Source organism: Scylla paramamosain, chromosome 9, assembly GCF_035594125.1.
Source record: "Scylla paramamosain isolate STU-SP2022 chromosome 9, ASM3559412v1, whole genome shotgun sequence".
Lineage (NCBI taxonomy): Eukaryota > Metazoa > Arthropoda > Malacostraca > Decapoda > Portunidae > Scylla > Scylla paramamosain.
Window position 1 is genome coordinate 21,187,501 of NC_087159.1, and position 24,305 is coordinate 21,211,805.

A 24,305-nucleotide genomic window follows, 5' to 3' on the forward strand; every position below is an offset into this window, starting at 1 on the left:
ATTTTTGTGTTATATGAAGCAAATAGAAAACAATATATATAAAGAAACTATAAGGTATGGAAAGGTGAAGTATGTATACATAGGATATCAACAAATAAAACATGTCCTTTGCTGGGGTGTATTGCAGTAATTTTACATTTTTTTTTTTCCTGATATGTGATGTAATTCATTGCCAAACAGTTTGATGTGGCCAGTGTTCAGGGATACTCCAGAACAAAACTCACTTGCTCTTGCTCCAGTTAATTGAGCTACATCAATGTGACACCCAGATATTTGAATTGTAGTGTGATGCAGGATGTAAATTTGATTTGTTCCAGAAAGCCACTTATAAAGGTAGTTAATAACCCAAAGGAAATTTTCCTGTAGAAAATAATGGAAATCTTATTAATATGTTCAACATTCCATAAGTACTAATATGAAAATTAAACTATTTTATGTAGAATAAAATTTATTTTCCTAACAAATAGCAGTGCTAAATGATATCAAAGGCCAATTAGTGAAATATAATAAATAATAAAGACATATCAAGCAGCCATATAGTCTTGCAAACTCAACAATATGTATGCCTCAATTATGTTTTTCTATGATCCTTTTAGTCTCTATGGTAATCATGTTCTTCGAAGACTCTTCATACTAACATCATCCTTAGCAGCCAGCTTCTTGGGCAACATCATGACTTATGTAAATAAAGTGAACTTCACTTAAAAGACAAAAGAACATATTGAAATATGCATGTGAAAGAGGGTATTACTGTGCAGCTATTTCCTCTATGAGAGCACAGTGCTGACTGAAAGTGAGTGAGAGCAAGAGTAACTGGGCATCTCTTTCTTTATTGCCTGCAGCCTGGTGGAAAACAAAAGTGGCTTAAGCCCTTAAGCCTGTTCATACAGGTTTTCACAGGTTGTGACAGAGTGCTCGTATGTTGAGCCAGTTTTTATCTGTAATGTGAGTCTTCCTGGAATTGGGCAAAAATGATTGTACAATCATGTACACATCACTCATAACTTGAGTATTTGTTTATGATCTGGTGCATGTTTTTTTTAGCTTTATTTGTAACACAAATAATGCACAACTAGAGTCACTCACAACTTGAGGAACCACTGCAGTGTGTTAATGAACAAAAGTAAATATTATCCTTGGAAACTTATGGTAATGCTGCCAATTATTAAAGATTTATCAGCTTTGTTTCATGATGTTCTTGTGACAGTGATGGGTATAAACTGGCCAGTACTTGTACATGCATGTGTGCCAATTAGGTCATTATTTGAAGGTAATGGCTCAGTCATTGATAAAAATGAATTATTACTTGAGCTAATCACAGCACTGTATTTCATAAGAGAGATGAAAAAGATAGATTTTAATCTGTTTAGCAAGATATTCCAGTGTGATAGCTGCTCCATACATTACTTGCTGAATAGTGGAGTTATTACATATACTATATGCAATATATGTAATTACATATATATATGTAATTACTTATACATATGTAATTACATATGCCTAAATCCTCCCACCCAGCACAGTAAAGCAAAGTTACACATCTTTCAAGATTGTTCCAGGAACCTTACTCCCCATTCAGCATGAAAATGGACAGTCTACTGGAGAGGAAATCCCTTCACTACTGGTGCACAAGCACTGTGGAAATGTGTTAGTCCACCACCACCAAGTCCCTAGTTTATTTCTGTGTTCTGCTGGTTAGCACCCTTGCATCTTTTTGCTGCCCACACTTTGCTCTCTCTCTCTCTCTCTCTCTCTCTCTCTCTCTCTCTCTCTCTCTCTCTCTCTCTCTCTCTCTCTCTCTCTCTCTCTCTCTCTCTCTCTCTCTCTCTCTCTCTCTCTCTCTCTCTCTCTCTCTCTCTCTCTCTCTCTCTCTCCTCTCTCTCTCCTTCCTCTCTCTCTCTCTCTCTCTCTCTCTCTCTCTCTCTCTCTCTCTCTCTCCTCTCTCTCTCTCTCTCTCTCTCTCTCTCTCTCTCTCTCTCTCTCTCTCTCTCTCTCCTATTTAATTTTTTATTTATTTATTTATTTATTTTTTTTAACTCTCCTCATGTGTTACCATGCTGCACAAGAAACTTGAAGTGCAGCAGGTCTCTGTCTGGGGAGAAATTAGAGGCATATTTGCTTTGTTTCTTATACCAACTTGCACTGCCAAATTTCAGTGCAAAGAGTATAGCCACCTGTCTAATAGCCAGTTTCAGGCTTATGTTGATCTTCAGCGACAGGATTCTAGTATGAAGAAGCATTCTAAGTCATCTGGAGGTGCAGCTCGGAAGAGGCACCACGGAGAATTTTTGTGTTCTGATCCTTCATGGTCTCGTAGGTTTGAAGCTTTTGAGTTTGGTATGGCATCTGAGGCTACATCAGCCTAGTTGTCAGCAGCTTTGCTTTCCCCCTGCTTCTGGTTTGCCTTTGTCAGGGTTCTGGCTGCCTATGGCAATGGAGGTGAGTGGAGCTGAGGCTTCCTCTGATCCAAGCTCGTCAGAGGAGGTTAATAGGGTTGGGGTGGCAGGTCAGTGTTCTGCATCACTCCCAGGTATTTTGATGGTCTCCTCTAGCCCTGTTGTGACCTTGCCTTTGGGTACAGGTAGTATGCAGGTGCCTCTGTGAAGGCTGCTGTAGTTGGATGGGGGCAGGTTTACATAACTCCCTGGAGTTATGGCATTGGGTGGGATGTGTTCTCAGGTTATACCCTTACAAGAGGAAGTTGGGTTGGGCCCCTGTGCTGCAGCAGAGAGTCCGGCTGTAGGCACAGGCCATCCCTTGTTCCTAGAGGAGGTGGATGATGGGTTGTGTGAAGAAGGGGACTTTAGAGAGGACCACAATCCTATTGGAGAGGACTCTGCACCATCTTGTAGCCTTAGGGAGGACAGTACTTCTCTAGGAGAAGATTCCACCCCCTTCTGAGACCTGATTGCTAGAGTGAAGAAGTTTCTGGAGCTGCCTGGGCCCATGTCTCATACCTCCACTTTTCAAACCAGGATCAAGTGCACCTCTGGGACTCCATGGCAAGGCCCTACTCCCTTGGTGTTGCTCATTCTTCCCTGTCTCTAAAGGTCTGCAGGGAACAGGTGGAATGTTCTCAGAGGATCCTCCATCCAACTTTAGCCAAATTTTCTTTGTCCAGAAAGTATGGCTTCAGGGCAAAGGAATTGAACACTGGAAAGGAAGTCAAGTTGGGCTCCTCTCAATGAAAGGCTGTGTCACCTGCTGGAGGATAAGAATCTTTCAGTGAATATTCCCTGGCATCTGGTTAACAAAATTAAAGGAATTTTGAATGGTCTTTTAGATACTACATCAGAGATAGATCATGTTCTGGGGGTGTTTGCAAGCCTCACCTTAGATGGTTTGCATCAGGTTTTGCACTGCATGAATGCACTTGCCAAGGCAAATTTAGATGTTATGCAGTCTTCTGAGCTCCTCCATTTCAAGATGTTAATGTTATGGAGGCAGTCTCTGGTGAATTTTTTGCCTGGTACTTATGGTGACTGGGAGAGGAAGCAGCTGATAGTCTCTCCTGTTGGTCATTTTCTTTTGGTGATCTGCTGCAGTGGAGCAGAGGGAACAGGAGTCCTCCTATTGGACCCTAGTTCTTCAAAGTGCACTTGGGCTGGCATCTTTGGGGCATGATGCCAGTTCTTGAGCTGTGAGTGAACTTGGTAGTACCCATCAGTCCTGAGAATTTATGCTGGTTTCCTCTTCCCCAGATCCATCCCCTCCCACTCCTAAGCCTACGTCATCACAGTGGTCCTTTTGGTCACAAGGATTCCACCATGAAGCTGTAGGGAATCCTGCTAAGAAGAATGCACAGGTGCCATTGCAGGTAGGATTTTGTCTACAATGACACTGGTGGGAGTTGGGGAGAATTGGAGCAGGGGTTTGGGTGGCAAAAATTCTTTGTTATGGGTTTGTTCTTTCCTTTGTAGTGGATCGTCCTCTTTTGAGTTCCCTAGTGGAGTTTTCAACTTATAAGGTAGGTTCAGAGAATTACACAACGTGACACTTGTGGTGAAGCAGATGCTAAGGGAGTCTGTCATAGAACCAGTGATAGGCAGCCAGGTCAGGTTCTATGCTCGCATCCTCCCCATGCCCAAGGTGACTGTTTTTTTTTTTTTTTTTTTTTTTAGGGGGGACACTGGCCAAGGGCAACAAAAGTCCAATAAAAAAAAATGCCCACTGAGATGCCAGCCCCAGAAAAGGGTCCAAAGTGGTAGTCAAAAGTTGAAGGATAAGTGTCTTGAAACCTTCCTCATGAAGGAATTCAAGTCATAGGAAGGTGGAAATACAGAAGCAGGCAAGGAGTTCCAGAGTTTACCAGAGAAAGGGATGAATGATTGAGAATACTGGTTAACTCTTGCATCAGAGAGGTGGAGAGAATAGGGGTGAAAGAAAGAAGGTCTTGTGCAGGGAGGCCACAGGAGGAGGGGAGACATGCAGTTAGTAAGATCAGAAGAGCAGTTAGCATGAAAATAGCAGTAGAAGACAGCTAGAGATGCAACATTGCGACGATGAGAGAGAGGCTGAAGACAGTCGGTTAGAAGAGAGGAGTTGAAGAGACAAAAAGCTTTTGATTCCACCCTGTCTAGAAGAGCAGTATGAGTGGAAGCCCCCCAGACATGTGAAGCATACTCCATACATGGACAGATAAGGCCCTTGTACAGAGTTAGCAGCTGGGAGGGTGAGAAAAACTGGCAGAAACATCTCATAACGCCTAACTTCATAGAAGCTGTTTTAGCTAGAGATGAGATGTGAAGTTTCCAGTTCAGATTATAAGTAAAGGACAGACCAAGGATGTTCAGTGTAGAAGAGGGAGACAATTGAGTGTCACTGAAGAAGAGGGGATAGTTGTCTGGAAGGTTGTGTTGAGTTGATAGATGGAGGAATTGAGTTTTTGAGGCATTGAACAATACCAAGTTTGCTCTGCCCCAATCAGAAATTTTAGAAAGATCAGAAGTCAAGCGTTCTGTGGCTTCCCTGCGTGAAATGTTTACTTCCTGAAGGGTTGGACGTCTGTGAAAAGACATGGAAAAGTGCAGAGTGGTATCATCAGCGTAGGAGTGGATAGGATTGATTCTCAATCACTACTAGGTGGTGACCCCATTGAGCAATCTTAAGAGTCTATGGCTGAGGGAAAGTGGATGCTGTCCTTGGATCTGAAGGAGCAAAAAGAACATGTAGGTGGGGTCATTCTTCCTCCTGTACAGTGGAACCTCGGTTCTTGAACTTAATTTGTTCCTGAATGCCATTCAAAATCCGAAATGTTTGAAAACCGAAACTATTTTCCCCATAGGAATCAATGTAAAATGAATTAATCTGTTCCCAGACACCAGTCTACCCTGTCTTAGCAGCTTATGACAGACACTCCCACAGTCAAGATGACTGCTTCACAACATCTCCAGCTCACAAATTATTTATCCAGAAAGGGTGTATTGAATGAACTTAGTGACACAGAACTCATCAGAAGATACTGTTTAGATCGATCTAGTGAGGGAATCCTTACAGAGGGACACAGAGAAGCTTACTGCTAAAATGAAGGTGATCATAACACTTAGATATCTTGCTACTGGGAAAAGCTACTGGAAAAATGCAGTTGTGTAGTAATGATGGTGTTGTGGGTCATCAAGAGAGCCACAGGTGGCTTGGGATAACTCCTGAACGCCAAAAACTTTTCAATAGGATCACATCTACCTTATTTCAAAGAATGAATTAGTGACATACTTTCTGTGTGTCTCTCCTCCAAATATGTAAAAATGAAGTAAGTATTTATAGAAACTGTAGATTAGTAATAAGTGGCAATTTTTGCTATGACTTTTAATATTTGAAATCAAGTAACTTTGTTCTAGAACCAAATTATGGTACTGCAACTGAAGCAATAATTAGTTCAAAATTTTGTTTGAAAACCAGTTTGTTAAAAAATGGAGGTGTTCAGAAACCAAGGTTCCATTACATACAATTCTATTTAGTAATGATTGGTAATTGTGGGTATTTGTATATGTAACAACAAATAAGATTTTTAAAGTAAAATCTATTTTTATCTGCATATTTACCCAAAATTATTAATTATATCAGAGTTGCCTTGCTTCCCTCACCTCTATGATCCTCTCTAGGAGAGATAACTGAAGGATTGGGGTTACAGCAACATACCTGTAGCTGGTTGCACAGGCACAAAGAAGATGGGATCAGTTCACAGAAAGAAAAATAAAAGGGTTACCTAATTCATATATTTCTTTCATTCCCAGATCACATAGCTGTGATACATTTGTGTAAGCTGGCTGTGTGAATGAGGGTTAAGCAATAATTGATAATTATGGGTAAATATGTAGATAGAAATACATTTTACTTTAGAAATCTTGTATTTACTTTGATTGGAATTAATGAAACAAATAATATAGGTATAAAACATTTTAATAAACATGTTCTTCAAAAGGAGTGAAAAAAAATTAGGAAAATTATCAACTTATTGAAATAAACTTACACAGTTCCAAAAACTAGGTAAAAAATTAAAAAACATGACATGAAATTTTCAGAAATGTTCATAATACTGAAATGAACAAAATAGATCTAGTTAGCTACTGACTTTGATATACAGTTTCATAAACTATACATATGTATAGATATAAAGATATGAAATGTACATAGTATTTCAAATTCCCATATAACTAAAACATAATGACATTCTTCAGTAAAAAAATCAAATCTCAGTTTCATGAACTGATTATGAAACATGAAGACTTGGCACAAACATAATATTTTGAGTTCTCTTAGTGTTGAAATATCAGTAGACGTACACCAGTTAAACACTGAAGTGGAAATATGCACAATTTTATAAACCAAATATAAAGTAAGGCACATAAATGACATATAAAATTCTCATAGTACTGAAATGTAAAGCAACTTACTCCATTAATTAACTGGAACCACTGGTGTACAACAATGGAATATCATTTACATTGGCCAGTGAAAGACACTGCAAGGCAAGCATAAGATGTAAATTTAATTAAACCATTCACATTTTTCACTGATTTTATTATTAACTTCCACTGAATGATGCTGGTGCTCAAAAAATTCATATTTTATAATAATTTCTCTTTCTACCAGGCAAAGTCATCTTTCTACTGTAGATAGTGTGTCAAGGGATTGTGATCCATGCCCTTCCTCTGTAACAGAATTACTAGTGGAATTCTTCCTTTTCTTTCAAGATTCTAATGTAGGGTATTAGAGATTAACATCCAGTTCAGTTCAGTGTTCACCACCAGCTTTGGCTTTCCTCTCCCTTCACTGACCATCCTGGTGAACTAGCCTTCAACTTTGCTGTCCTCCACAACCTAGAGCAATTAGTGCAACACCCTACTCGTATTCCTGACCATCTTGGAGATACGCCCAACATTCTTGACCTTTTCCTGACCTCTAATCCTTCTGCTTATGCTGTCACCCTTTCTTCTCCGTTGGGCTCCTCCAATCACAATCTCATATCTGTATCTTGTCCTATCGCTCTAATCCCTCCTCAGGATCCCCCTAAGCGAAGGTGCCTCTGGCATTTTGCCTCTGCTAGTTGGGGGAACCTGAGGAGGTATTTTGCTGATTTTCCTTGGAATGACTTCTGCTTCCATGTCAGAGACCTGTCTTTGTGTGTTGAGAACATAACAGAGGTGATAGTGTCTGGCACGGAGGCGTACATTCCTCACTGTTTTTCTCGACCTAGACCTTCCAAACCTTGGTTTAACACAGCTTGTTCTCATGCTATACATGATAGAGAGGTGGCCCACAAAAGGTACTTAAGCCTTCCATCATCAGAATCTCATGCACTTTATATTTCTGCCTGGAACCATGCCAAGTCTGTTCTCAAACTAGCCAAAAACTCCTTCATTAACAGAAAGTGTCAAAACCTTTCAAGATCTAACTCCCCTCGTGACTTCTGGCATCTGGCCAAAAATATCTTCAATAACTTTGCTTCTTCTTCTTTCCCTCCTTTATTTCAACCAGATGGCACTATTGCTATCACATCTATTTCTAAAGCTGAACTCTTCGCTCAAACCTTTGCTATAAACTCTACCTTGGACGACTCAGGGCTTGTTCCCCCCTCTCCTCCACCCTCTGACTAATTCATGCTACCTATTAAAATTCTTTGCCATGATGTTTTCCATGCCCTTGCTGGTCTAAACCCTCAGAAGGCTTATGGACCTGATGGGGTCCCTCCTATTGTTCTCCGAAACTGTGCCCCCATGCTTGCACCTTGCCTAGTCAAACTCTTTCAACTCTGTCTGTCAACATCTACCTTCCCTTCTTGCTGGAAGTTTGCCTACATTCAGCCTGTTCCTAAAAAGGGTGACCGTTCTAATCCCTCAAACTACCATCCTATTGCTTTAATTTCCTGCTTATCTAAAGTTTATTAATCTATCCTCAACAGAAAGATTCTTAAACATCTATTACTTCACAACCTTCTATCTGATCGCCAGCATGGGTTCTGTCAGGGCCGCTCTACTGGTGAACTTCTGGCATTCCTTACTGAGTCTTGGTCATCCTCATTTAGAGATTTTGGTGAAACTTTTGCTGTTGCCTTGGACATATCAAAAGCTTTTGATAGAGTCTGGCACAAAGCTTTGATTTCTAAACTATCCTCCTATGGCTTCTATCCTTCTCTCTGTAACTTCATCTCAAGTTTCCTTTCTGACTGTTCTATTGCTGCTGTGGTAGACGGTCACTGTTCTTCTCCTAAATCTATTAACAGTGGTATTCCTCAGGGTTCTGTCCTGTCACCCACTCTCTTCTTATTATTCATTAATGATCTAAACCAAACTTCTTGTCCTATCCACTCCTACGCTGATGATACCACCCTGCACTTTTCCACATCTTTTCATAGACATCCAACCCTTCAGGAGGTAAACATTTCACGTAGGGAAGCCACAGAATGCTTGACTTTTGATCTTTCTAAAATTTCTGATTGGGGCAGAGCAAACTTGGTATTGCTCAATGCCTCAAAAACTCAATTCCTCCATCTATCAGCTCAACACAACCTTCCAGACAACTATCGCCTCTTCTTCAGTGACACTCAATTGTCTCCCTCTTCTACACTGAACATCCTTGGTCTGTCCTTTACTTATAATCTGAACTGGAAACTTCACATCTCATCTCTAGCAAAAACAGCTTCTTTGAAGTTAGACGTTCTGAGACGTCTCATTCCCCCAGCTGCTAACTCTGTACAAGGGCCTTATCCGTCCATGTATGGAGTATGCTTCACATGTCTGGGGGGGTTCCACTCATACTGCTCTTCTAGACAGGGTGGAATCAAAAGCTTTTTATCTCATCAACTCCTCTCCTCTAACTGACCGTCTTCAGCCTCTCTCTCACCACTCCAATGTTGCATTTCTAGCTGTCTTCTACCGCTATTTTCACGCTAACTGATCTTCTGATCTTGCTAACTGCATGCCTTCCCTCCTCCCGCGGCCTCGCTGCACAAGACTTTCTTCTTTCTCTCACCCCTTTTCTGTCCACCTCTCTGATGCAAGAGTTCATCCCTTTCTCTGGTAAACTCTGGAACTCCCTGCTTGCTTCTGTATTTCCACCTTCCTATGACTTGAATTCCTTCAAGAAGGAGATTTCAGGACACTTATCCATCAATTTTTGACTACTGCTTTGCCCCTTTTATGGAACTGGCATTTCAGTGGGCATTTTTTTTTAATTGGATTTTTGTTGTCCCTGGCCAGTGTCCTTCCTACATAAAAAAAAAAAAACTTTTGAAGGCAGATAGCTGTGTCACATCCGCCTATTTTGGCAAAGATGTAGCATCTTTCATTAGTGTGCTGTTCATTATTAAAACCATGAACCACTTCGTTTATGAACCACTTCGTTTGACCTTTATAAGAGATGTGTCTATGAAGAATGCTTTCCTGCTGGTATTAGCTATAACTTGTGAAGTCACTGAGCTTATGGATATTTAATGATGGTTTGTCACTCTGTTATGGTAAATCATTGAAGTTGACTCAGACAAAGTTGTCAGTGCTGTACTCAGTAATGGTAGTCTTCTCTCTCTGGTTCTGTTTTTTTTTATATTTAGTTCAGTAAGAATTAGCAGGGATGTGGAAATGCCAGGTCACTAGTGTTTCTGTGTATTTACAAGATTTACATATGGCTCTATTCAGTGGCAAGACTGTCAATCGAACATGCCACATACCCGAGCACTGCCAACATCACTCTGACAGAACTGACTGCCACCAGCACCATGGATGGCAAAAGTTTACATATTATCAAATAATAAATATATTATAAAGAAAGGTTACAATTAAAGTAATGGTAATACTATATAGATAACAAAGAAAATACTGTGTTTGCCAGCATATTAAACACACCTCTACATAAGACACACCCCTAGTTTACAAAAAAAATTTGTGGAAAAAATGTTAATGTTATTATGTTTCATCATAAGTTTATTGAAAAAAATTATACTATATGTATGTGTGTGTTGTTTATATGTGAGGGCCACTGGCCGAGGGCAACAAAAATTTCTAATTAAAAGAGAAAGGCCCACTTCATACCAGTTCCCATAGAGATGTCAGATAGAATAATAAAAAAAATCATAGGATAAGTGTCTTTAAACCTCCCTCTTGAAAGAGTTCAAGTCATAGGAAGGAGGAAATACAGAAGCAAGCAGGGAGTTCCAGAGTTTACCAGAGAAAGGGATGAGTGATTGTGAATACTCTTGCATTAGAGAGGTGGACAGAATAGGGATGAGAGAAAGAAGAAAGTTTTGTGCCGTGAGGCTGCAGGACAAGGAGAGGCATGCAGTTAGCAAGATCAGAAGAGCAGTTAGCGTGAAAAGACTGGTAGAAGATAGCAAGAGATGCAATACTGAGATGACAAGAAAGAGGCAGAATACAGTCAGAGGAGAAGAGTTGATGAAACAAAAAATTTTTCTATTCCACTCTGGCCAAAAGAGTATATGCATCAAACCTCCCCTTCCCCCAACACACATGAAGCAAACTCCATACATGGACAGATAAGGCCCCTGTACAGAGCTAGCAGCTGGTGGAGGGTGAGAAAAACTGGCAAAGATGACAGAATGCCAACTTCATAGAACCTGTTTTAGCTAGAGATGAGATGTGAAATTTCCTGTTTAGATTATAAGTGAAGGACAGACCAAGGATGTTTATTGTAGAAGAGGGGGGACAGTTTGAGTATCATTGAGGAAGAGGGGATAGATATTTGGAAGCTTGTGTTGAGTTGATAGATGGAAGAATTGAGTTTTTGAGGCATTGAACATTAGTAAGTTTGCTCTACCCCAATCAGAAATTTTAGAGAGATCAGAAGTCAGGCATTCTGTGCCTTCTCTCTGTGAGCTGTTTACATCCTAAAGGGTTGGGTGTCTACAGAAAGATGTGAAAAAGTGCAGGGTGGTATCAGTGTAGGAGTGGATAGGACAAGAAGTTTGGTTTAGAAGATCAATGATGAATAAGAGGAAGAGAGTGGGTGACAGGACAAAATCCTGAGGAACACCACTGCTAATAGACTTTGAAGAAGAACTATCTACCACAGCAGCAATAGAATGTTTAGAAAGGAAGCTTAAGATGAAGTTACAGAGAGCAGTAGGATGGTAGTTTGGAAATCAATGCCTTGTGCCACTCTGTCATAGCCTTTTGATATGTCTAAGGTAATAGCAAAAGTTTCACCAACAGCAAAAGTTTCACCAAAATCCCTAAAAGAGTGTGTTTTGTTCTCACATCTGGTATGATGCAGCACTCTTTACTCTTCATCTTTTTTGTATGTCCTCTTATACATCTTGTTCCCTCATTTATATGCATCTCCAAAACTTGTTGGTCTATCTTTTCCATGTAGTTTATTAATTTGTACATTGTTATCAAGTCTCCCCTTTCTCTTCTCTCTTCCAGTTTTATTAATTTCATTTCTTCCAATTGCTCTTCATAAGTCTTTTCCTTCAATTCTGGCACCATCTTCATTGCTGTCCTCCATATTCTTTCCAGTTTCCTCACATTCTTCTTCCTGTGTGGAGACCATATGACTGAAGCATACTTTAATTTGGGATGTATCATGGTTGTAATTATTTTTTTTCATCATATCCATGTCCATGTAGTTAAAAGCCACTCTAATGTTACTTAACATCCTATATTTGGAACCAAAAATCCTACTTACATGTTTCTCTGGTGACAATGTGTCCTGGATAATCACCCCCAAATCCTTTTCTTTATTACTTTTCATTATCTTATCTTCCCCCATTTTATAGTTCCGTGTAGGTCTCCTTGCACTTTTTCCATCTCCATCACATTTCTTGGGATTAAATTCAAGTTTCCACTTAAGACTTCAGGCATAAATTTTATCCAAATCTATCTGTAGCTCCTTACAATCCTCCTGGCTCTTTATAACTCTTAGCAACTTTACATCATCAGCTAACATATTAATGTGGCTATTTCATTCTTCCTGCATATCATTTATTTATATCTGAAACATAATTGATGCTAATACAGATCCTTGTGGTACTCCACTTGTTACCTCACTCCAGCTTGAAGTATTATCTCTGATTATTGTCCTCATTTGTCTGTCCTTCAAATAGTCTTGCATCCAACTTAATATTTTGCTTTTTAATCCTCCTACATTTTCCAGTTTCCACAGTAAGTTCATGTGTGGTACCCTGTCAAATGCTTTTTTTATATGTAGTGTGGTGAAGTTTGGAAAGAGTGCAAGAACAGAAGGCAACTACTATTATTTCCTTTATGTTACAACTAGGTAAATACACACACACACACACACACACACACACACACACACACACACACACACACAAATGGACTGTTCATGGAAGAAGGTAAAGAAGCAGTACAATGAAGGAAATAGAGAAAAATATAAACAAGCAAGAAATTAATATTTTAGGATAAGAAGAGAAGTAAGAAATTTTGAAAAGGATATAGTGAATAGATGTAAGAAGGAACCAAAGCTTTATTATAGATACGTAAATGGTAAAATGAAACATAGAGACAGTATTGTTAAATTAAAAAGAGGTGGGAGGGCATATGAAGATGACGAGGAGATGAGCAACATTATGAATGAGAGTTTTAAATCCATATTTAAAAGGGAAACAGATTTTGTAGCTCCTACAGGTGGAGTGTCACTTGAAGGATTACATGAAATTAAGGTGGAAAAGTATGAAATCTACAAGCTGTTGACTGACTTAGATGTTAGAAAAGCAATGGGACCAGATGGTGTGTCAGGGTGGATATTGAAAGAATGTAGAGACCAACTGGAAGAGCCAGTCTGGAATGTAAATAGTTTGTTAAACAAAGGAAAAGTGCCTGAAGAAAGGAAAAGAGCCAATATAATGACCCATCTATGAAGGTGATAAAATGGAGTAACAAAATTACTGACCAGTATCATTAACTAGTGTCATAGGTAAGCTCTGCGAAATTGTAATAAAAAACAAATAGGTGCAGTATTTGGAAGAAAATTAGGTAATTACAGATAAACAATTGGGATTTAGAAAAAAAAAGATCATGTGTTACAAATCTGCTGAGTCTTTATACAAGAATGATAGATGTGGTGCAAGAGAAAGATGGATGGGTGGATGCTGTATATCTGGATATACAAAAAGTATATGACAGTGTACCACACATGAGCCTACTGTGAAAATTGGAAAATGTAGGAGGATTAAAAAGCAAAATATTAAGTTGGATGCAAAGGAAAGGGAGATCCTGTGTCACAAATCTACTGAGCTTTTGTATGAGAGTAATAGATAGGGTACAAGAGAAGGACAGATGATTTGATGCGGTATACCTGGATCTCAAGAAAGCATTTGATAAAGTTCCTCACAACAATCGTATGTGAAAGTTAGAGAATGAAGGAGGACTAAAGGGAGCAACATTGAGATGGATGTAAGATTATTTACAAGGAAATTAGAGCAGTAATCAGAGACACTAATTCAAGTTGGCGTGAAGTGACAAGTGGGGTACCACAAGGATCTGTGTTGGCACCTATTATGTTTCAAATATATGTAAATGATATGACAGAGGATCTAAATAATTAATATAAACCTTTTTGCTGATGATGCAAAAATAATGAAAATAATAAAGGATGAAAATGACTGCAAGGAGTTACAAAAGATATTGACAAAATACATGCATGAAGCCAAAGATGGAAACTAGAATTTAATGCCAGAAAACCCCATGTGTTGGAAATAGGAAAAAGTAAGGAGACCTTCATGGAATTACAAAATGGGAAGAGAATTAATAACATAATAACAAATAATAAAAGTAATGAAGAAAAGACTTGGGAGTAATGATCCAGAACACACATATCACCTGAAAGGCACATAAATGGAATATTTGGCTCTACATATAGCTTGTTAACAAACATTAGGGTGGGGTATAACTATTTATATAAAGAAATTATGAAAATAATTATAACAAGCATGATACGACCTAAATTGGAATATGCAGGAGTAGTTTGGGCTCCACATAGAAAAAGAGAAATATGGAAACAGGAAAGGATATAAAGGATAAGAACATAAGAACATAAGAAATAAGGGAAGCTGCAAGAAGCGACCAGGCTTACACGTGGCAGTCCCTGTATGAAATATACCTACCTATTTCCATCTATTATCCCCATCCATAAACCCGTCTAATCTTCTCTTAAAGCTCTCTAGTGTCCTAGCACTAACAACTTGATTATTGAGTCCGTTCCACTCATCCACCACTCTATTTGAGAACCAATTTTTTCCTTTCTCCTTCCTAAACCTAAATTTTTCAAGCTTGAACCCATTATTTCTTGTTCTACCGGTTGCTGATCCTAAGAATTTTGCCTACATCCACCTTGTTATAACCCTTATACCACTGAAAGACTTCTATCAGGTCCCCTCTTAACCTACGTCTTTCTAAAGAATGTAAATTTAACAACTTCAATCTCGCCTCGTAAGGAATACTCCTCATCCCCTGTATCCTTTAAGTCATTCTCCTCTGTACTGATTCTAATAGACCTATATCTTTCCTGTAATGTGGGGACCAGAACTGCACCGCGTAGTCTAGATGAGGTCTGACCAGTGCCAAGTATAACTTTAATATTACTTCCGGCCTTCTACTTTTAACACTCCTAAAAATGAATCCTACTACACTATTTATCCTGTTTCTGGCTTCTATGCATTGTTTCCCTAGACGTAGTTCAGAGCTAACTATAACTCCTAAATCTTTTTCATACCCTGTACCTACCAGAGTTTGGTTGTTTAATGTGTACCTACTGTGTGGGTTTCCTCTACCTACGCTAAGTACTTTGCATTTATTGATATTAAATTGCATTTGCCATCTATCTGTCCATTCATTCATTCTATCTTAATCTGCCTGCAAGGCGATGGCATCCAATTCTGACCTAATTAATCTACCTATCTTTGTGTCATCTGCAAATTTACTAACATCACTACTAATTCCACTATCCAAGTCATTGATATATATTAGAAATAACAATGGCCCTAATACTGATCCCTGTGGCACCCCACTAATTACATGACCCCACTCAGATTTCGAGCCGTTTATTACAACTCTTTGTTGCCTGTCACTAAGCCATGACCCTATCCAGCCTAACACTTTCCCATCTATCCCATGTGCCCTAACCTTTCTCAGGAGCCTTTGATGGGGTACCTTGTCAAATGCCTTACTAAAGTCCAGATATAAGATATCATAACTATCACCATTATCTACTGCCTCGTACACTTTACTGTAAAAACTTAACAAGTTTGTCAGGCAAGACTTCCCTTTCGTGTAGCCATGCTGTGACTGATTTATCAAGTTATGTTTGTCTAAATGTTCCCTAATGTTCCTTGCTATTATTGACTAATATTTTACCTACAACTGAAGTTAAGCTGACAGGTCTATAGTTAGACACTAAAGTTTTATCTCCTTTCTTAAAGATGGGTACTACATTAGCCTGCCTCCACATTACTGGTACCTCACCCAACTCCAGTGATTTCCTAAAGACAGAAACTAACGGCTCACTAATAATCTCTTTGCATTCCTTAAGTACTCTGGGATATATTTCATCTGGTCCTGGTGTCTTGAACTTTTTTAGCCTATCTATCTCCAGTTCCACTATCTCCCTAGTTATGGAAGTATCTGTCAGCTTCTCATTCTCATCTGCTCTAGACACCTGTTCACTATCTGGCATATCCTGCATGTTTTCCTGGGTGAAGACAGTTAAAAAATACTCATTCAGAAGTTTACTAATCTCCTCCCCAGAACTAACCAGCTCCCCATCTGCTGCCTTTAATGGACCTATTGTATCCTTATTCTTTGTCCTGTATACCTGATAAAATCCCTTGGGGTTCGTCTTTGCCTGGCTGGCTACCTTTAATTCATAATTGCCTTAGCTTTTGTCGTTAACTTCCTGACTGTTCTAACTAATTCTTTATATTGTGACCTTAAAACTTCTTCACCTGCCCTTAATCTCTTATATATACTTCTCTTATGCCCTATATAATGCTTTAACCTAGCAGTCATCCATTTAGGGTCATTTTTCTGTGATCTGGATAGCAACAAAGATGGTACCAGAATTAAAAGACTTAAGCTATGTAGAAAAACTTGAAGAAATTGGATTACTGACACTATAAGAGAGAAGAGAAAGAGGAGATTTGATAACAATGTACAGATTATTAAACAATATAGAATGAATAGGCAGAAATGACTTGGTACCACAGATGAACGAGGGAGAGAGACGGACAAGGGTGGCATGGGAAGAAAATAAAGAAGAGTGGATATTCGAGTGACATCAAGAAATACAGCTTCTCATATTGAATTATTAAAGTCTGGAATGATTTGAAGGAAGAGGTGTTTGTGGCAAACAGTGTACACATGTTTAAAGAGAAAGTGGATAAATATGGTTATGGAGACAGGATAAAATGAGTTTTGGCTCATGCCCTGCACAATACAACTAGGTAAATACACACACACACAGTTTTAGGTATGATGGTAGTACTGGACAACCACAGCGCTGCATTATATCAGATGTGAGGACAAAACATATACTCTTTAAGGATTTTTGTGAAACTTGCTGTGACCTTAGACATATCAAAAGCTTTTGATAGAATCTTGCACAAAGCATTGATTTCCAAACTTTTGGCTTCTATCCTTCTTTCTGTTACTTCATCTTAAGTTTTCCGTGGGACCATTCTATTGCTGCTGTGGTAGACGGTAACTATTCTTCTCCAGTGTCTATTAACAGTAATGTTCAATGCCTCAAAACTCAATTCCTTCATCAATAAACTTGACACAAGCTTCCAGATATCTATGTCTTCTTCAATGACACTCAACTGTCCCTCTCTTTTATACTGAATATCTTCAGTCTGCCCTTCACTTATAATCTAAACTGGAAATTTCATATCCCATCTCTGGCTAAAACAGTTTCTGTAAAGTTAGGTCTTCTGTGTTGTCTCTGCCAGTTTTTCTCACCCCCAACCAGCTGCTAATCCTGTACTGGGGCCTTATCTGTCCTTATCTGGAGTTTGCATCACGTGTTTGGTGGGGGGGCTCCACTCATACCGCAATTTAAACAGGGTGGAATTTTATCATCTTCTCTCCTCAAAACTGGCTGTCTTCAGCCTCTTTCTCATCACCACAATATTGCATCTTTTGCTATTTTCTACCAGTATTTACAAGCTAATTGCTCTCCTGATCTTGCCAACTGCATTTCTCACCTCCTGCAGCCTCATGGCACAAGACTTTCTTCTTTCTCTCATCCTTATTCTGACCACTTTTAATGCAAGAGTTAACTAGTATTCTCAGTCATTCATCCCTTTCTCTGGTAAACTCTGGGACTCCCTGCCTGCTTTTGCATTTTCTCCTTCCTATGACTTGAACTCTTTCAAGAGGAAGGTTTCAAGACACTCATTCTCCTTTTTTTATTATTATTATTCTATCTGACATCTCTATGGGAACTGACATTAAGTGGGCCTTTCTTTTTATTATTATAACTTGGCCAGTGGCCCTCATATAAAAAATGAACACACACACACACACACACACACACACACACACACACACACACACACACACACACACACACACACACACACACACACACACACACACACACACACACACACACACACACACACACCCTATAATTTTTTCTAATAAATTTATGATGAAAAATTTTTTTCACAAAAAATTCTTATAAAATGGGATGTGTCTTATGCAGAGGTACATTTAATATGCTGGCAAATATGGTAACTGGCACCACACAGTCAAATCCCTGTGACGGGTGTGTTAGCTACTTAAATCAACAGGGGTGAGGCTGCTGCTAACTCATACAATACTAACTAATGGGTGCCCTCTCCTATACATAAATATATCCCAACTCTGTGCCAGTACTAGGTCCCCATGAGACCATGTCTTCCCCGTGTGAACAGAAACCTGACTGACAAACAAGACAGCTTCACCACCCCATGGTCCCTGGTGTGGGTGAGTTGCATGAGAAAGGACAAAGGTGGGGGGAGGGGTAGGAGAAGGGACAGGCCAGTGAATCACAGCCACCTGCCTTGCTCTCACTACATACTAACTTCCCCCACAGAGACTGGTATCTTTGAAAAATGACTGTAAGCAGACTACAAAGGCTGGGTGGATTCTGATTACTCTGTGGGCAAGACAAACTCCTCAACTATATAATATGGGTAACTCAGCATAAGGAGACAAAAGGGAATAAAGAAATTTAATTATGGAAGGGAAGTAACTATATGCTCAGAGTTTTAAAGTAAACATGTGGGAGATGGACAGGTACTTATCACGCCTCAGGCCTCTGCTTCTCTCATCTTGCTCTCTTTCGCTCCCTCTTCCTCTCTCGTTCTCTCTTTCTCTCTTTCTTCTCATCTTCCTTCTTCACTCTACACTATTTGTGCAGATCATCACAATATATATATATATATATATATATATATATATATATATATATATATATATATATATATATATATATATATATATATATATATATATATATATATATATATATATATATATATATATATATATATATATATATATATATATTGTTACAAGCATGGGTGGAAGTTGGTTGACTAGGGGTGTGTTGTACCCTTTCTTGCAGCATAAGGTAGTGAAACGAGTAAGAAATAAAACTTACATTATTATTATTATTATTAAACATAACGGAGAAGGCAGAGTGGGACGAGCGCAAGCGCTATAAGTTGCCAGATGACAACCCCCACCCACCTTGACCGTAGAAAGAAGAAAGGAAAAGCAATTAGCACAATAGTAGGATGAAATCAGAGCAGGAGGAGAAAATAGGTTAAACAATTATAAAGAACGCCTCAACGAACTGAGAATTATTAAAACTCACAAAAACATTCAACAAAAAAAATCAACAATTCTGACTTATTTAATATATGTCAGACAACACGAGTAAATGTAGTATAACTACTTAAAACTTGATGGTATAAAATCACAGGTATAGTTACATAATTTATCACCAGTATAGCTGCAAAAGCAACCAGAGTTTAATTGACTAGACTCTTCAAGATTTTGTTCGAAGCAGACTTGAATTTTTGCACATCACTCGCAGTGCATGTGCCCTCGTCAAGCATGTTCCAAAGTCTTATAGCACAAGGAACAAAGCTTCGCTGAAACTGACTGGTGTGACACCTAACCTGCTGTAAGCAGCGCGCATGTGAATTTGACGCAAGTCAAGTGTTTCTGGTGGGCACAAATGCATTTGGGATGGAGGCATTCAGCGGGTGAAGCTGGTTGGCATGGATCTTATATAGCATGCAGACACTGCCGACATTGCGTCGGTGACCAAGATCCCAAGCTGCTTCGCCACCACAGAGGAACCTAGCGGAGGAGACAACTCTGTCAATGAGACGGAGGTGGGACACAGCTGCGGAAGACCACACAGGAGCACAATACTCCAGCAGTGGAAGAATAAAACACCGGAAGCAGCTGGCAGAGATAGACTGGTCACCAAAAATCCGGTAAGCCTTCCTCACAACGCCAAGCTTTTGCGGGGCAGAACTGACAAGACGCCTGATGTGCCGTTCAAAAGACAGTTTTGAGTCGAATCTGACACCCAAAATATCAAGCTCATCACATACTGTCAGAGGCGCGCCATCAACAAGCAGAGGGCCGTGAAGGGGATTTAGCGTGCGAGAGCGTGAAATACACAAGCATTTTGATTTTGATGCATTCAGTTTCATGTTCCAGGTGCGACACCAGTCAGATATACGTCTGAGATCCTCATTCAGGGATGTACTAACATCAAGACGTGAATTCGGTGACTCAACAGTAGCAACAAGTGTCACATCATCTGCATATCCGTAAATAGGATTGCTAGTGATTTGTAGTAGATCGGAAGTGTAGACATTGAACAGCAGAGGTCCCAGTACGCTACCCTGGGGAACACCTGAGTGGACGCTGTACCAGTCACTGTAGCAACCATCAACGCACACACGGTGGGTGCGGTGGGTCAAAAATTGAGTCAAGATGGACAGTACCGGGCCACCGACACCAAAAGATTGCAGCTTCCTGAGAAGACCGGCATGGTTGACTCGGTCAAAAGCTGCAGAGAAATCAAGTTGGACTACCCTGGCTTCATGCCCACAGTCAAGAGCTTGCTGAATCTTATGAGAGATAGTGAGTAGCGTATCCGTAGTCCCTAGGTTCTTCTGATAAGCAAACTGATTAGCTGGTATCAAATGAGAGTGTTCAAAGTAACGAGAGAGACGACCAGAAATAACATGTTCAAAGATCTTAGAAAGTAACGGCGTGATAGAGATTGGTCTATAGTTGCTGGCATCAGATGATGGAGAGCCTTTAGGGATCGCTGTGATGTTCGCATTTCTCCAGCACATGGGGAAACTACCGGTCAGGATTAGGCGTCTGAAGACTGCACTCAGTTTGGGAGCAAGAACTGCAGCTGTTTCCTTCAGAAACATAGGAAACATCCCAAGCGGATCCGTGCCGCCATGGGAGTCGAGTGCTAAAAGTAGTCTCATGACTTCCTTAGACCTAAAAGCCAGTTTTGTCAAGACTGGCATGGCGGGAGGCAACTCGCTGGTGGGGGCTGGAGCTCGACAGAGCTTGGAGTCAAAGTGTTTCATCAGCAGATCAGCTTTGCCTTTTGGACTTGTGATCAGCTGTCCAGTATCAGAAAGCAGAGCAGGGAGAGATGGTCGCAAACCAAAGACAACTGACTTCAGCGTGGACCACCACTTGTGCGGGTCAGATGCAGTGGATAGTTTTTCTTTCGCAGAGGTAAAATATTCGCTCTCAGCAGTCCTGTAGACTGCCGCACAGGAAGCTCTGGCAACAGTGTACACATCCCAAGTTTCACGTGTCCTTAAGTGTGACCACCTGCGATAAGCCGCTTGCTTAGTGTCTCTAGCAGTACGACAATCAATGTTGAACCAGGCCTTGTCGTTGGAGCGCAAAGAAACTTTCTTTACAGGAACCCTCCGAGAGATAATACGCTTCAGTTCCTCATTCATTGCTGAGACAGGATCAGGGTTGCTCAAGACCGGTCCTAGACGAATACGAGAAACGTCTTCTCTGACAGAGCTCCAATTAACGCGCCCCTTCAAGAAGACCTCTTTGGTGACTGTGTATGCAGGAATATTTTGTCTCAAGTTAAGTTGAATACTAATCACAGAGTGATCTGATGTGCCAAGAGGTGCCATAGTGGTTACCTTGACTGTCTCTGGTACGTCGGTAAAGACAAGATCAAGCCGATTGCCAGCCAGATGTGTTGGACCCACAACTAACTGAGAACATCCAGAGACATTCGCAAAATCAAGAGCAGCACGACCATGGGAGTCAGTTGGAGAAACTGATTCAAGCCATTCACGGTGATGGGCATTATAATCACCAGCAAAAACAAAGGCTGCCTTTCGGTCCTCATCTTGAATCATTGCCATTGCCATTAACAAGCAGTCAAAGATAGTATCGTCACTGTCATGGTTTCGGTAAGAGCCAAGGATGTAAAAATTCTGGAGCTGCGCACATACACGAATGACGACAGTTTCATGACAGGTACACTCGTATTTCGTTTTCCGATGAGCTGAGAAGCCTTCGCGAATGTGAACCGACATGCCACGTCTCCTTTTAGCTACACTGCGACGAATGAAAAGCGGCTTGCTGAACCCGGGAATCATGAGTTCGGAGTCATGTCGGTAGTCAGAAACGAGAGTCTCTGCGCAGATGATCACGTCATGACATTGGCTGACAACAGAAACGTCCTTAAGGTTGGCAAAGAGACCTCTGATGTTGGAGTACAAGACCCTACATGTATGACGACGTGATCTAACAGGGCCTGGATTTAATTCAACATCTCCACAGCGGAGCAGCAAAAGATGTGAATAGGGGTCAAGAGATAAGAAAACTAACATGGTCAATGAGAACGCCAGGGTCAATAAAATCAGTAAGGCAGTCAGAGGATGAATAAAATAAAAACCCATAAAACTGAAAGTTAAAATAGCGGAACTAGCCGATGGTTAGTTGGAGAGATCTTTGGTTGACGAGGCAAATACGAGGGCCGTAATACCTCCCCCCTTACAATCATTATTAAACTAAATATCCACTACCTGAAGCGGGCATAGTGTATGGAACTTATCTAGGACACAGTGATCCCGCTTGGGTATGTACAGTATATGTATGTATGTAAGTATGTACAGTTAACATCACATATACAAGCTATTAAGCAATAAAGGAAACCAAAGCTGACAAAACATATACAAGTTAATAAGCAATAAAGTGAATGTAACATATACCAAATAATAAACAATAAAGGAAAACAAATATACGACCAAAATAAAACACAAATATAAGTAGCTCAGGCATGTATGTAATGAAGAGTGTTAGTGTGAGTGTTTGTGTTCATGTTCGTCACGTCTTCTTTTAACTCATGTCAATGTAATGTAAGCCAGGCAGCAGGAGGGAGGATGGTTTCAACTGTGAGAAGCAAGTGAGACTGACAAGGTGGAAGTCAGTTGTCAGCTCAGTTAGCTTGATCGAGACATGAGTCTAGACATGTTTCCAAAGCTTCAACTTTATGATATCGCCATGGTGTGGTCGAGATGGTATTCAAAGCCGATGGTTAGTTGGAGAGATCACTGGTTGATGAGGCAAATATGAGGGCCGTAATACCTCCCCCCTTGAGGACATCGACACCTGGCAACAAGAACCTTGGTGACGGTGGAGACGGAAGGAAAATTGGAGAGACCCTCGTCAGCATCAGAGGTGAATTCACAAGAGAGCGTTGGCGATGATATTTTCAGAGTCTTTTGTGTGTTGGATGGTCACGTCATAAGGCTGGAGAAGTGACCACCAGAGAAGACGCTGGTTGGTAAACTTGTTTTGCTGTAGGAATGTCAGAGGATTGTGGTCAGTGAATACCTGCAGGAGCTTGACGCTGGCGTGCAGGTAGCATTCAAACTTTTGAATTGCTGAGACTTGCCATCCTGAGGAAGAGTCGTATCTCTCTCTTGGAGGCTGGCACCAGGAACTCCAATACGGCAGACATGTTGGTGGCTCTGGGATGGACACAGCCATGCCCCCCACCTGGTGCCCAAAGTAGGTGACTGTTGCCCTGTTGAATGCAGTTTTGGCCAATTTTACCGTCAGCTATGCCTCCTGCAGTCTGTGGAACATTACAGCAAGTTGGTGGATATGATGATATGAAAATCATCTAAATACACCGACACTCTGACTAGGTTTTGGACGAGGTGATTCATGGCCCTCTGAAAGGTGGCTGGGCAATTTTTCATCTCAGATGGAGCCACCAACTAGTGAAAAAGGCCAGAGGGGGTAATGAAGGCTGAAATTTCCTGAGCTTGCTTAGTGAGTGGTATTTGATAGTAGCCTTTTAAGAGGTCAATCTTAGTTACAAATTTGGATTGTTCCACCTCATCAAGGAGATCATCTATTCATGGTAAAGGATAGGCATCTGGCACTGTGACAGCATTCACTCGTCTGTAGTCCGAGCAGAAGTGTAGTTGATGATCTTTGGGGATGAGTATGCACGGTGAAGCCCAAGGTGGGTGACTAGATGCAGTCAACTCTTGTGTGAGTAGGTAATCAACCTCTTTCCTCATCAGCTCTCATTTCTGAGAATGTAGATGGTAAGGAACTTGGCAGATAGGTGAAGTGCACATCATGAGACATCAAGGAGCACTGTTGTGGGTGGTTTTGAAAAATATCTTGATGTTGCTCCACAAGTGAAATTGTCTTGTGCTTGTGAGGAAGATAGGTGACTGAGGTTATTGTTTAAATGTTCAAGTATATATGCATTACTGGAAGTGTCTTGTATATCTTGGATTGTGT

At 40.3% G+C, this 24,305-nt stretch overlaps 1 protein-coding gene and 1 long non-coding RNA gene across 8 annotated transcripts in view; one reads left to right on the top strand and one right to left on the bottom strand.

The window, feature by feature from the left end:
• Positions 1–24,305, top strand: part of LOC135103713 (N-acetylglucosamine-6-sulfatase-like) — a 150,928-nt gene that overhangs the window by 35,727 nt on the left and 90,896 nt on the right. For 5 of the 7 annotated variants that reach the window (XM_064010330.1, XM_064010333.1, XM_064010332.1 and 2 more), the window contains one exon: positions 3,702–3,817. The exons of the other annotated variants lie outside the window; for them this stretch is intronic. The gene's annotated coding sequence lies outside the window, so the exon portion shown is untranslated. The remainder of the gene's footprint in view (positions 1–3,701; positions 3,818–24,305) is intronic. 7 annotated transcript variants of the gene reach the window in all.
• LOC135103712 (uncharacterized) lies at positions 6,434–18,757 on the bottom strand. The gene is made up of 3 exons (XR_010270172.1): positions 17,427–18,757; positions 12,139–12,273; positions 6,434–11,988 (listed from the first exon to the last, which is right to left on the bottom strand). It is a non-coding gene; the product is annotated as an uncharacterized LOC135103712 (long non-coding RNA).